Below are 15,848 nucleotides of genomic sequence, written 5' to 3' on the forward strand. Positions count from 1 at the left end.
TAAACTCTGCCGGCCAGTGGCTCTCTAGGACCGGATTTGAGGAACCCTGCCCTAAAAGGACCTTTGCAAAAAAAAAAAAAAGACTTTCGCATGCACAGGAATTTTTTATATGCTCGCATTTGACAATTTTCGGTTTATGTATACTGTAACATATTTCCTTTGTGCGTCACTACCATTACTATTAAGAAAATTAGTGAAATGGGATGATGCCGCTATATGCAGCTCAGTGTGCATTGTCCTGTATGCTAAAAAGATTGGTACAGTAAAAAGTAACGACGTCTTTAGTACCTTTCTGGACCTTGAAAGTGGTGGTTAAATTGCTGTCTATGGAGGAGTCAGACAGCTCTCAGATTTCATCAAAAATATCTTAATTTGTGTTCTGAAGATGATCGAAGGTCTTACGGGTGTGGAACAACATGAGGGTGAGTAATTAATGACATCATTTTTGAGTGAACTAACCCTTTATGCCCTCTGTGTTTATGGCACTGTAAGTGCAGCTAGAATTGAATGAAGAAAGTTCTCCAACACCTGTAAGGATGCATTAAATACGACAAAGTGGTTTACTAAAGGGTGTATTGATGCTTTTTAGTACATTACTGTAGCAATATTTTTTTAATTGGCCGCTATTTTGTTTTTATGGGACAATATATATGTACTGCCCTAACAAAATCAAAATTCTGAGCACTTTTTACTGTACCAGTCTTTTTTATGGACCCTTGAACTTGGCAAATAGGACAACGCGCACAGCGGTATTGCGACATCAGCCCATTTTGCGGCGTGGTTTCTCTGCAGCAACAGAGGATGCAGACATAAGGCCTTGATATTAGCAGTTCTGCCCAAACGAAATCCAAATTTTGAGCAAGCAGATCTCTATTAATTCATGTGCATCCATGCTCTAGTTTTCTTAATAGTAAGATGGTAGTGATGCACAAAGGAAAAAGAGCACGCAAAAAAATTCCTGTGTTTCAAAAAGATACGTGAGCACACAAATGTTTCCCGTGTGCACACAAAAGTCTGAATATTTTCTATTTTTGCAAAGGTCCCTTTAGGGGCTTCAATACAGTAGCTATTCATTAGCCATATTTATGTACAATATGCTGTATAAAATAAAAGCAGTGGGTCACTTTCAAGAAACAGAGCTGTATTGGTCCTCAAGAGACAAATGTTTAAAAACTGCATTCACCCCATTTTGAATGCAACAGGGCTTAAAAAAATAATTTAAAGCTGTTTTTAGCCTTTTAATAGACATTTTTTAACTGTCATTCAACTCTGAAACATTTGAAAAGTAACAGGTTTGAATGATCATTGCAGAAAACATGATTTGAAAGAGAAATATCTTATAGGTCATTACCATTTTTGTTCTTTTTTGAGGCATTTACTAATACACACCAAAAATGCCAATTCAAAAGATAAATATATGAATTTCATATGAACTCTGTGACATAAAGTTGAAATAACGTAGCACTTTAGGGTGTTTTTAGAAATGTGGTGAGCTTCAGCAGTTACCGTTTCAAATGAAATAAATAAAAACTTTCCTGAAAATGTGATGTACAAAAGGCACAGTTTCCTGACAATGACCCCTGTGTCAAAGCCACACATCAGTTATTTAGTACGACCGAACCGACTGTAGGAGTCATTGATCTTAGCTTCTGTAAAGAAAACACAAAGTCGTTGAAAACACTGACTTGAATGTGAATTTGATTAACTTCAGTGAGAAGAGACAAATATCATCGTGAAGAAACAAATACACACTTTCAATGTGAAAATATCACTGTAATTAGCAACATAAACATCCCAGACAAACGTCATCATTCAGTGTAGTGGAGAGAGGAGGCAGTGTCTGCAGTGGCCTCAGGGCACAAGAGACCGTGATGGGCCTATTCATCAACACGCGCATGAATGATGGGTTTTCACTGCACGCACAACTCACAGGCCTCCAGTAACCTGCTCATACCCAGATGGAAACCGAGGTTAAGGGAATGTTTGATTAATGTCGCTGGGCGATCCACCTGGTACTCGGTCGGGAAACTTGCATGCATCACAAATCAATGTAAATAACGCGTACAGAGCACTGATTGCCAACTTTTTGGGTTTGAGTAAAGAACCAGTAGAGATGCTTGCCTTAGAAAACACCTCTGCTATGCAAGATGGAGAATAGCAAAAGATAAGAAAATCGAATTAAAGACCTTGTTATCGCCCGGCTGTATGAACAATTTTCATTAAAGTGCAAGATTAATTAACAGATGGGGTAATTGGTTATGAACAAATGATAAGGCATCAATGCACTAATAAATCTTGACATTTAATTTGCTGCCCGCTTCCCCCGCTATCAATTACTGTGTTCCTGGGAATAACTGACAATGTTTCAGTAAGACGTAAGTAAGGCGGGCATCTTTCAAAGCTCCTAAAATGCTCCTTTGGTGTAGACACCGCAGCATGGACCATATGTTTAATATTAGGTGTAATCTGTCCTACTCAAGTGCTCTGAAAACTGGGAAAATTGGATTAAATTGGCTAATGGCATGTTTAAAACCTCCATAAAATGAATGTGAGTGGAAGGTATTACAGTGTTTTTGACTTGCGCCTTCTTCTCTTTGTGCATAAACAAAGGTTGGCTCTCAATGATGCAAAACTAATATATGCTGGTCAACAGAGATCTCAAAGTCCACAGGAGACATATTGATTCATATCATGTGGGTCGGAAAGTGAGAATATTTGCAGAATATATGAGCCTGTGGCATTATAATATGTTTTTCCAAAAAATACACCTACCTACCTATCTTATACAACTGTCTAAGATAGATAGTGTTCAAGGGATGGTTTAACCAAAAATGAAAATTCTTCCATCATTCACCTGTATATGTCATTGATGTCCTCAAAAAAAAAAAAAAATAAATCTTTCCCATTAGCAAAATTGGCAGATTTTAAAGAGCAAGTTGCCTTGAGACGAATGGAAACGCTAACATAAAGCTTTCTTCAGGTATTACTGACTTCCTTGATTTTAAGATTGAAAAAAAAAAAAAAATGGCTCCCATCACCTTTAATGTTTCTAAATCACAGAGGCTGCATCTCTTTAAATCTCTCGTCTAATTGTAAATCATTCTCAGTCTTTCTTTCGAAAAACCATTAGCATTGTTCACCTTTAAGGCAACCCCTCTGTACATTCTTCACAAGATGTTCAACAAACTGAGCAGACAAGTCGCAACTGTGCCAATGGAGTATCTCCACAAATGCTTAGTGGCTAAGCAATTCGACACAAAAGCTGGCAAACAGAAAGGTGAAAGGCAGGGTCAGGACAGATAGCGCCGAGGCGTGGCGCTCAAGTCAAGAGGGATGTTAGCGTAAGGACAAACAAAGTCAACCGCGGGCATGAAAGCTGCCTGTCAGAGGTGGATCAGGAAACAAAAGAATTCGGGCAAAAATATGAGGAACAACCATGGAGAATCAAACATCTGTCACGTAGACCAAAGGTGCAAAGCGAACACTTCCAGCACCAGGTATCGCTAAGTCAACACCACGGCAAATATGAGAAAATGGCGAGGTAGAGCTTTTTTCAGCAGGATGAATAATGCTGATATGGAAAAGTACCTTGTGTCATAAAGGCAAATAGAGAGTTTGCGTTGCAACAAAGTCATCTCTAGGTCAAAGCCTTTGAAGTTTTTTTTAGAGAGGTGGAGAAATAGAGGATTGGTGGCATCGAAATCAAAATAGTAATAATAGTAGCTTTGGTCTAGAGATCTCTATCAAACAGAATTGGAAGTAAATGCTGGAGCACACATTTGAAAACTTTTTTCCAGTCTTTTTTCATTTATTTTTGATATTAAATGTCTTTTATGTACAGAATTGGTTGTTTTACTCCTATGTTTATATATAACACCTGATTTGTGTGTGTATACTGTATATATACACTGCCATTCAAAAGTTTGGAAACGCCCTAGAAAAGTAGAGTTTTGGACAATATTGGCATGAATCCTTTTTAATTTGTGATAATTTTGCACTGATAAGGGACAACACAAACTACAAAAACATATTTTATTATATAAACAGTTTATACATAGAAAAAACTAAAATTTTCAATTCATAAAAATATCCAGCATTAGCAGCTATCTGACCTAAACTGGGTTCTGATTGGTTCATTGAATTCTAAACTTAATTGGCAATCAATTGTTGAAGCTATTAAGGTGTGCTGACCCAAAAATCTTTTACAGACCTGGGCCAAGTATAAACCAGTAACCAGGCATCACAGCTGGCATAGGGGCATGTCTGACTTTGACATGTATATATTGGCATTATTATGTAATCAAAATGACAATTGTTATTGCTGGTCTTCAATGATAATGTTAAGTTACTTTAATATATTTGCACCAAAAAATGATAAGTATTTATGCTGATGTCATCCAAAACCACAATTTGCCAGGGGTGTTTCCAAACTTTTGGAGGGCAGTGTATGTATATATATATATATATATATATATATATATATATATATACATACACTGCCCTCCAAAAGTTCTTGACACTCTTGACACTTTCGGCAGTGGACGGGGGTCAGCACGGGCAGCCTGACTAGTCTGCGGCTATGCACCTTTCTATCAGAACCAGCATTAACTTCTTGAGCAATTTGAGCTACAGTAGCTCGTCTGTTGGATCAGACCACACGGGCCAGCTTTCGCTCCCCATCAGTGAGCCTTGGCCGCCCATGACCCTGTTGCCGGTTCACCACTGTTCCTTCCTTGGACCACTTTTGATAGATCCTGACCGGGAACACCCCACAAGAGCTGCAGTTTTAGAGATGCTCTGACCCAGTCATCTAGCCATCACAATTTGGCCCTTGTCAAACTCCATCAAATCCTTACGCTTGCCCATTTTTCCTGCTTCTAACACATCAACTTTGAGGAGAAAATGTTCACTTACTGCCTAATATATCCCACTAACAGGTGCTGTGATGAAGAGATAATCAGTGCTATTCACTTCAACTGCCAATGGTCATAATGTTATGCCTGATCGGTGTATATATGAAATTTAAAAAGTGTGGAAATATTATGTAATATTATGTAAATTTGTATGTTTAAAATACATGAAATGCTAGCTAAAACATTAACCTAAGCAAGGCTAGTATTTTATTATTTTATTAAATTAATTTTGAGATTTTTGGTTACTATGAAAATGACTACTGATAAAAAAAAAAAAAAAAAAAAAATATGATGGAACTCCTGTGATGCACATACATTTATTGCAGTCAGGTTTGGTATTTTACCACAGCTTATACCTGGATTGTTCAGTTTCGCTCAAGCATTACAGAATCCAATGATTCTTAGAAGAGGTTCCTCTTATATGTTGATAACAAATGAGTTAGTCTGACCTTCCGTTTTCATGACATACTTAAATTTCTGACAGTATAAATCAGAGCATAAAGGATGAGTACAGAAAATCTTACGATAAATGACACTAAACAGCATCACTGAGGTCAAACCGGGTTTAACATCAAATCTACCACACCCACTGACACTGCCAGGGCACGGCGTGTGTACACATCATTTATCTGGCTTTTGAAGAAATGCCATAGCAAGCTTTCTCCTTCTCTGATTGCCTCATACATTGATTCTTTTGTTTCTTGGTGGAATAAAGAATCTCCTTATAAGTTTGTTGTTGAAATAAAGTTCTATCAGTGTCACCACCCACATAAACTATTCATTTACTGCTAAAAATACTCACTGAGGTTGCTAATTTTATTTACATGTAAAAATCATGTGTCCTGCACCAAAGGGCCAACTTTTTCCGAAATTTAAAGCACATTAATAATAGTTAATAAATAAATAAATAAATAAAAATAATAATAATTTTGACAAGAAATGGCAGATGTATGTCATATCACTTCCCCAGAAGAAGTCTTGCAAAATAGGTAAATTATCTATTATTCATGTGAACATTCAAATATGATGCACCGAGACATTTTATGCAATGAGAACGCATTTCATTTTATTTCACATCAAATAATCTTACTGCATTTTTCTTTTTGTGTTTTAAAACAGTGTTAAGCAGTTTAAAACTAATGGAAATATTTTTTGTTAACTGAAAAATAAAGCTAAAATGAAATAAGATTTAAATATTAGAAAGAATGTTAGAAAGAAAACATAAAAAAAAAAAAAAACATTACAAAAAAACCCTTTAACTTAGAAAAAATGTTGCCTTGGCAAATGAATTTAGGTTGAAGTACTAAAATGACTAAAACTGAAAAGAAAAGGCTAAATTGGCTCATTGTCTAGAAATGATTTTAAAAACTTACCAAAACTTACACTAAAATTAAAAATAAAAACTGAAATTATAAAAATAAAAGCTAGTTCAAAAAATTTATAAATACTATATATAATACTAATATATAAATATACAATAATATATAAAAGTATATGAATAATATTAATGTAACTGGTTCGACACAAGAAAAAAAGCACGGTTTGAAACAAAATAAGGGTGAATAAATGATACCAGAATTTCAGTTTTTGGGTGAACTGTACCTTTAAAATCCAGTTAAATAAACTTGAAGTAAAGATACACTATGTAACTTTTTTGTTCAAAATTAACAAAATGTAAATAATGAGTCAATACATCATCATCAATCCTTCTTCTAAAACGTGCTTTTGCCTTACTCTGATTCACTATGGTAAGCCTATTATAAGATTTTATATTTTGAACCTGTCTGGATGTTTTTGCAGGAAATTTCAAACATACTATTATCTATAAATAGAGAAAAGTTGCTCCAGCTACTTTGAGAGTGGCATAGGTTAGTTGTCACAATGAGCAAGAAAGGTTGACAAGAAGCATGCTAAATCTTGAACCTCTGGGGAATCACCCGTTTAAAAACAAAATGGCAAACAGAGGAGAGTCTGCTGGCAAAAAAGAGAATGCGACATTTGCTTGGATTTTCAGAGATGGCAAGAATTGTAAAGACAATGCCGATATGGTGTTTTTACTACTCACCAGGTGAGTAAGGTATTTTACCTCCTCTCTCTAACAGATTTCATTGTAAAGCATTATCGATTGTGAAGGGTCATATTCATCTGCACAGTCATGCAGAGCCAAACCACAATGTTCTTTCGCAAAATGCATGCAGTTTGGTTTTTTAACCGCTAGAGGGCTAAAAGTTAGTTAGTATACCTTTAACTAATTCATCATATGAATATTATATTTTTTTTTCTTGCTCTTGTTGACATTCCCTATGCCAGTAAAGGAAGACGTTAAAGGGATAGTTCACCCAAAAATGAAAATGTGATGTTTATCTGCTTACCCCCAGGGCATCCAAGATGTAGAGGACTTTGTTTCTTCAGTCGAACACAAATTATGATTTTTAACTGCAACCGCTGCTGTCTGTCAGTCAAATAATAGCAGTGATTGGGAACTTGAACAATAAGAGTCGAAAAAATTTCCATAGACAAATCCAAATTAAACCCTGCGGCTCGTGACGGCACATTGATGTCCTAAGACACGAAACGATCAGTTTGTGCGAGAAACCGAACAGTATTTATATAATTTTTTACCTCTAATACACCACTATGTCCAACTTCGTTCAGCTTCCGGCTAGTGAGGTCTGATCGCGCTCTGACAACGAAAGTGATGTCTCGCGCTCATTGAAGTATATGGGCGAGACATCACTTCCGTCATCACAGCGCGTTTTTTGACCTCACTAACAGGAAGCTGAATGAAGTTGGACATAGTGGTGTATTAGAGGTAAAAATTATATAAATAATGTTCGGTTTCTCGCACAAACTGATCGTTTCGTGTCTTAGGACATTAATGTGTCGTCACGAGCCGCAGGTTTTAATTTTGATTTGTCTAAGCAAGTTTTATTTACTGTTATAGTTGAAGTTCCCATCTACTGCTATTATTTGACTGACAGACAGCAGCGGTTGCAGTTAAAAATCATAATTTGCGTTCGACTGAAGAAAAAAAGTCACCTACATCTTGGATGCACTGGGGGTAAGCAGATAAACATCAAATTTTCATTTTTGGGTGAACTATCCCTTTAATTCAGAAACACACACATGGCCTGTGCTCACAATGTCCCCTCTAGTCATATCTGGCAATAGACGGACACACACACAAAGGCACGGTGACGGCAGTCCCCTATGGAACTAATCTGACAGCATCTCACGTTAGATTGCCAGCATCCCACCTCACGTTCTATAGTGTGTTCGGCACTTCCGTCAATACCCCAGCTAGTGCCATCACACCATCGACCCCCTTAAACCGACAGGGCCACTGGCTATAAACCTTCCTCTCTGGGACCCCAGAGTCCCGCTCAGAAACAGATCTGATTGAAAGCGTCTGTGTCCGGGGTCGCTGTTATAATATGTTGTGATAAAGAGAATCATAATGGCTTTTAAATAGACGGGCTCTGTCTCTTGTTCCTGAGCAGTGCTTTGTGGGTAGAGAGAGAGTGTCTCTGGGAGTGAAGCCCTGGGGCTAAGCATCTCGGAGATTGAGCTGTCCGTCTCGCTGAAATGAATCTGAGTTAACACCTCTTCAGTCGAGACAGGACAGCCTGGGGGACAGACAGAAGACGACTTCCTGTTCTACCTGCAGTCTCTTCTCATTAACCCACACCTGCAGCACCAAGCAAACGCTCACAGACATCAGTTCGGTTCGAAAGCCTGGTGAGCTGCCTATCTAGACAGCATTTTAAGGCATATTCATGTCTGTTGGAGGTAGGCAGCATAATTATGCTGCCACGTAAGCAGACTAAAACGTACTGCCCTCTCATTCATAGCTGAAGACAATTGAATAACACAAAATATTAAAAAACGGCTTACGAGAGGTGAAGGCCATTCCAGAATGCTTTGCCATGAGCTCAGATAACAAAAATCCCTCTAAAATGCCAGACAAGAGAGAGAAGTGTTCTGTACTTAACCAATTTGAACTAGTTTTTCTGGTTTAGCTGTTTGACCAGCCTCTTGTGATAAAGAAGTGTGCTTAACTGTATTGATTGTGCACTTGATTTTTCAAATCTTAAATGTATATTTTTTTTTTTAAAAAAGTACTTGCATATAATATAATATTTATTAAATAAAAGAGTACACTTTTGAGACTAGGGCACTTACACTTAAGTACACTCTTAATAATGTCAAATCAAAAGCGTGGTAACATTTTACTTGAAGCCCTTATTTATAAAGCATTATAAAAGTATTTTGAATGCATTAATAATGCACCTTGTAATGCACCTTATAAGGCATTGTGTGGTCTCATGAATAACTGTAACAGTTAATATACATTATAATTTCTAGTTTCAGATGAAACAAGAAATCTGCAAATATCGTAATGCATTTTAAATTTGGTTACAATTATTTATGATATAATATATAAGATATAATGCTTTATAACATGCATTATGAATACCTTTATAATGCATTATACATAAAGGCTTTAAGTAAAGTGTTACCAAAAGTTTTACTTTAAAGTGCATTTTAAGTCATTTTGTTTTAATAATCTTTTGTAGTAGTAGTAGTTTTGATGTGACTAACATAAAGCACATGTACAAGTAATATAAAGGATTAGTATTTGATTATAATATTAACTGTACTGTGTTATTCGATATTACATGCATCATTACAAATACGTACTTTCAAATGTACTTAATGGTGGGTCTAATGCCATTTCATGCATTCTGACTTATTTACACTGTTAAAGAGTTGTATTCCTTTGCTAAACATTGGCAAAGTTTCAAAAAACGAGTTGCACGCATGACGGAGTAATCCTATGCCAAATACTCTGCTTCCAGATTCGAACAAGTTTCGGAAAGTTTTTTTTTTCCAAGTATGGGCCTGTATTACGTAATAAAGGATGGTATTCCTTGAATGGGCACTTCTCCCGGAAGAGCGCGCACACACACATCAACCAGAGAGAGAGAGCAAGAGCCACCCATCAATTTGATTCGTTCGGGTTATGGAAGTCATCAGCAGCGCTGCACAGGACTTACTCAAGAAAGAATTAATCACTTTGTTTTTAGAACACGAAATCAACAATGTCACCAAAGAAGTGTATTTTTGGTTGTGAGGGAAAGATAAGATACCCAGCGTTAAGTGAAGCTGAGAGATTTGTGCTCACGCATTACATTGATGCACTCTCGACATGTGTCATTAAAATAACCATAGAAACCACCTTAAATTAACTATCAAAATAAGGAAAAAGTTGTGTCTGAAAGTTGCATTCACTTTTTTATTGGTTAAAATAAAGAGAATATCTTGTGTTTTCCATGGCTGCTCAAGCCCTCAGGATCAGCGCTTATGGTTTTATAAACAAAGCCCAGTTCCACACTGGATTTACAGATCGTTTGAAACTGAAAGATGGAGCGGTCACAGCGGTAAAATATCCCGGTCATGAGATGGAACCGCAGGTGAGTAAAACTGCATCAAATGTCTGTTTTGTTGGCAGTCAGCGCATAAGTGCATATAATATAAAACAACACAAAGGTATAATGAATCAAAACTTATTCATGGATAATGGGATGGTGTACTGTCTGTGTTTAAAAAAATTCGTTTAGTTGACCATTGAAAGATTCGCTACACAAAAGTTACACGTGCTTGTCACTCTTTAGCTTTGCCCACTAAATCTGATTAAAACTAAAGACTGTTTGGAGATATGAAGGATGCTATACTACTCTATATAGGTACCCAAGATTAACATGAGATTGGCCAAAACTGTGTGAGTTACGTACCCTTTATATACAAGTTTCAATAGAAATGACATGAAAGTATATTTTAGGTTTCAATAAATGCTTGTCAGTACATTCAGCAGCACACTTTAACGATATTCCAAAGACAATAGAAGTAATTATGAAATGTAATATAAAGATGTTCTTAAGTTCTGTAAGTGGGTCAATAAACCACTCTAAAGTTCAGCTAATTGTATACAATATAAATTTAAACTAACACATTTTCAATTAATTGCAATTAATTGTCTGAAAGCATTACATTCATTAAGCATTTCCTTTTAAAATAAATAATTTTAAAGTAACCTACTCTTTTAAAAAAAGTACTTTTTTTCACAATGGGCTTGTCTTCCAGTCTGGGGTGCATTTACCGTACAACTACCTTTCATTTTTCTCAATTATTTTGCTTTATTTCCAGATTCAATCACAGGCTCGTTCAGAAACTGCGCTATAAATCTCTTGACAAACTAAAAGACAAAAATGACACTTATATTTGAAATAAAAGATATAGATTGCACTGAATATCAGCATGCTTATTTTGTTACAGATAAGGATTAATTAAGTACACATGTCATGCAAACAAGAAAAAATGCTTCTAACCACAAGTCGATAGCTGACGTTCCAACCACACAAAATTGCGATGCTGTTTGCGGATGTTCTTTTTGAAATTTTGTTTCGGGAAACACTGACTCATTGAACTGTGCTAACGATGCTTTTGGGAAATGAATCCCTGACCAGCTGACATGTACAAGTATTCTTTTAGAAGGAGTCGGCTTAGCAATATGTCAACTAAACTTGGCTTAGCAAAAGCTAATGCTAAACTCTAACACTATTTGTGTGACATGTGAAGTTGCTGAGCCTTACAAACTGGTCACTTATACGGTTCTTTTTCATGTAGACAGTGGACAGAAAGGAAGTTCAAAAATTAAAGCTATATGAATAAGGCATTGAATGCTTTGTTTGCATGTATTCCGAGCCTAAAATATAGAAAAGTCATGATTGTACCACAGACGGAAGCCTTAGAGAATGACATTGGTTACCCAGCACGTTTTGCAGTCATGAGAAACCATGTGAGCTCTTAACGCATATGATCCGTGATTCAAACACTTGGTGGATATCTGTCTGTGTTTGGCCCATTGTGGCCGGTCTGTAATCCCGCTCTATTAACACCTCTGACTCTTTGCTCTTAGCTGCTCTGCTCTCTCACTTCTGTCTATTTGTCTAAGGGTTGGGCGGTGTGATGACGTAGCCGAGTCCAGCTCCTCAGGGACAGCGGCGATGGCTATCTATGTCTGACTGTTATGACTATCTCTAATAAGAGCTCAGAACCCTCCAACCATGGCGAATGGGAAAGACAGGATGTGGCTTAAGATGTTTTCTTTTATTTTTCCACCTTTTAAAGCAGATGTTTTATGAGCTTGAGGTTTCTGAATGATTGTTTTCACTTTTCTTTTCAGTAAAACATTTAATGCCCTATAACGTAACACAAAGTATAACTGTAACAGCCGTGAGTGAAATGATTGCCACACAACAATCCTTAGTTCACCTAAAAATGACAATTATCCCATGATTTACTCAATCTCAAGCCATCCTAAGAGTATTATGACAAATTTTGTCACCAAAAAAAAAAAAAAATCCATCCATAATAAAAGTAATCCATACGGCTCCAGGGGGTTCATAAAGGCCTTTTGAAGCTAAGCGATGCATTTTTGTAAGACAAATATCCATATTTAAAACCTTATAAACTCAAATAACTAGCTTCCAGTGGACGTCCGTACGCATACTGCAAAAAGATAGTCATATACACCTAGGATGGCTTGAGGGTGAGTAAATCATAACCCTTGTAAAGGTGAAGAGTGTGATTTCTGCACCATTAGCAGCAACAAAAGAATTGCAAAAATATTTCCAAAACACTCCCCTGATTGTCATTGGCCGGACAAACAGATAGCCCCACCCCAACGTCACACCATTGGTTGTTGCTGTGTGACGATGCTCAAACAAACAAAGCAATGTTTTGAAACTGCCACAGAGTCTAAATACTTTGTAGTGGGATTGGGGGAAGTATTTTAAACCTGGAAAAAAAAAAAAAAAAAAAATGCAATTAAACAGAAAATCCAAAAAATTAAGGCAACACACTGTCATCTGCTTTCCGGCAGCTGCTAACAAGTATCATTTTTATAGATGGTTTGTCACAGATGGTCCAACAGATGTCTCTCTGGTCTTTAGCAAGTGTGTGTATGTGTGTGTGTGCATGAGCAAATACCCATAGATGTGCTCCTCGTCAATCGTTACGCTGTCAACCAGGGCCTTGAGTGTACTCTTTATAAAACATAAAGCCAAAGTACTTGAGCGTGTAAATTAGGGCTGAAATTTGAGCGTTGTGTCAGGCAGACGGAGACGGCAAGAGAGAGAGAGCTTTCTCTTGGGGTCGGATTCAGATGAGCATCATTAGTGGCGAATCCAACCCAAAGCAGCAAGACAGTTAGAATGCCTTTTTCTGTGGAATTAAACTAGGCATGTCAAAAGCAGAAATATGAATTCCTTGAGAAAAAAAAAAAAAAAAGTATGAAAGCATGGTGTTGAGCTGATGCCTCTGGACTGATTATTGCATGCTTCAGTGGCTATTTATGGAACGCTAGGGTACTGCATACTGCCAATTGCTGTCAATCGAGGTAAAAAAAAAAAAAAAAAAAAATCACATATTTTTCTGTAATTAATCACAAATAACAGATTTTTCATTTTTTTTTTTATATATTGTAATAATTTTACATTTAATCTCAAAATGAATCTAGAAACAACAAAGACATACAGAAGTTGAATAAAGGTATCAAAACACTTCACAGTCTTTACTGCATAAATTATAAATAACTATAGATGTTTTATTAAAGCTACAAAAGTTACTCAATCAAGAGCAGTGAGTGAATTTCTCTTTTTCTTTTGTTCTATGATTAATAGGGGTGTGACGAGACAGGTATCTCAAGATACGAGACGAGACAAGATTTTTACACACTATTTTGAAGAAATCCTCAATGGCGAAACACATGACTAGAAAAAATATTCTGCAGGTGTATTCGAAATTTTTAACTAGTCATCTTATAATGAATGCCATTTCAGTTATTTTTTCTGGGTATGAATTATCATATGCAGTAAAAGACAACAATACTCAAGCACTGTAAAAGTTTTTCCCACTAACTCAACTAACTGACTTCTCTTCTGTATGATTTCAGTCTCTTCAGACCTTACTGTACATGATTTATGAGCTTCTACAACTTTTGACCTCCTAACTGAACTCCTTTCCACAAACTGATCATAGAAATAAAAACAGTATAAATAAAAATGGTAACACTTTACAATAAGGTCTCATTTATTAACATGAATGTATTAACCAACATCAACTAACAATGAGCAATATATTTGCTACAGTATTTATAAATCTTTGTTTATGTTAGTTAATAAAAATAGTCATTCATTGTTAGTTCATGATAGTTCACAGTGCATTAACTAATGTTAACAAATGAAACCTTACAGTTTGTGCTTAATAAGATTAAGAGAAAACTGTTATTCATTCTTATGGTAACACTTTACAATAAGTGCAACCATAATCGCACTCTTTCAATATTCAAAGTGCAAATAAGACCAATTTTTTCTTTGATACAGAGCTAAAAGATGGTTACAACTACACTGCCCAGCCTAAGATAGCTTTCATATTGAAGGATATTTGTATTCATCAGGGAGCCGCTTTCAAAATGTGGGGTATTGAAATCGCGTTTACTTTCACTTTCAGCGATCGCGCGTAAATATGAAGCGGCGGCGACCGTTATCCAACTGAATTAAATGTTTTTTATTTAAATACAAAGCAAAACGACAATGGATGCGTAAAGTGAACGTAGCGGTGGCATATTCTTTCCTAATTACCCTAATACTCTGTCATGGCGATATAACGAGACTACTTTTCGCCTCTACGAGAAATCTCATCACATTTTAGTCTCGCGAGATCTCGTAACACGAGATCTTGTCACACCCCTAATGATTAATATTAAGACTGCAGGTGGTTTATTAGGCTGCTGTCACTTTAAGACCTGACACATGACACAAATTTGACATGCATACCATTTTCTCACAACACTTTATATTCATTCAAGACTTTATTTAACTCATTTAAGACTGTGTTTATGAGGATACTAGATAAAACTGTCATTTTGGCAAAATTTTGTGGGTTTTGTTCATTCAAGCGCTAAAGAGAATGGATGCTTTGTTAATTGGGCTAAATATCTAATGCATTAAACAGAAAAAAATGTATGTGTATGTGTGTGTGTGTGTGTAACTAAGAAAATGTAACAATGGACAAATGGTTATTTTGCATAAAAAAAATCTTAAAAATCAATGTTTTCCAGTTTATTCTTTGCAATAAAAACGAAAGGTCAAGTCGAGTGTTTTGTGCGATGGTTGTATACTTCACTTTTTTTTTTTTTTTTTTTTTTTTTTTACAAATGCAGTAGGTCAGCTGAGTGAAATAACATACTGTTCATAGTGTGCATACATTTTATCTGACTATTTCTGCATTTATTTTAGGGAAAATCTTCAGAATTCTTCAAAACACATTTAAAATAGATCAATTGGACCAGAGAATACTACACTCCTAATGCTAGCTCAAAGCATAAAAAAGTCCAAATGTTTCTGAAATAAATTCTCACTCAGGCCCAATGAGTAGGAACTTTGTGGGCCCCCCTCATCACAGGGCCCAGGACAACATTTCTGGATGCACCCCAACAACGGCCCTGCTCATATGTAATTCTAAATGAGTGTAATGGTATATATCAGTGGAGCTGAGCACACAGAGAGAGAGAAGAGAAAAAAAGAGAGAGCGGCTCACGTCTGATCAGTCATGTGGGGGGAATCAGCATGTGCCCTAATGAGCTTACCGAAGCAACTTCAATATCCTCCGATGTCATGTTGAAATGAAAATTAATAGTTCAATATGGCTCCATGCAAATGCCACGCGTCTCCATAACCCATATCATGTGGCGTGACCAAATGAGTGTATTCTAATAGATGTAGGCAGAAGAGAAAAGCTGATATCTTCAGTAATCAGGGTTTTGAAAATCACCATTAAATGAAATTCAGGGATGAATGGAAAAGAAAGGGG

The 15,848-nt window shown here is 36.3% G+C and overlaps 1 protein-coding gene across 11 annotated transcripts in view; it reads right to left on the reverse strand.

The window, feature by feature from the left end:
- The window catches only part of prdm16 (PR domain containing 16), a 282,629-nt gene that overhangs the window by 180,168 nt on the left and 86,613 nt on the right, over positions 1-15,848 (reverse strand). The gene's annotated exons all lie outside the window — the stretch shown is intronic.

Source organism: Chanodichthys erythropterus, chromosome 9 (assembly GCF_024489055.1).
Source record: "Chanodichthys erythropterus isolate Z2021 chromosome 9, ASM2448905v1, whole genome shotgun sequence".
Lineage (NCBI taxonomy): Eukaryota > Metazoa > Chordata > Actinopteri > Cypriniformes > Xenocyprididae > Chanodichthys > Chanodichthys erythropterus.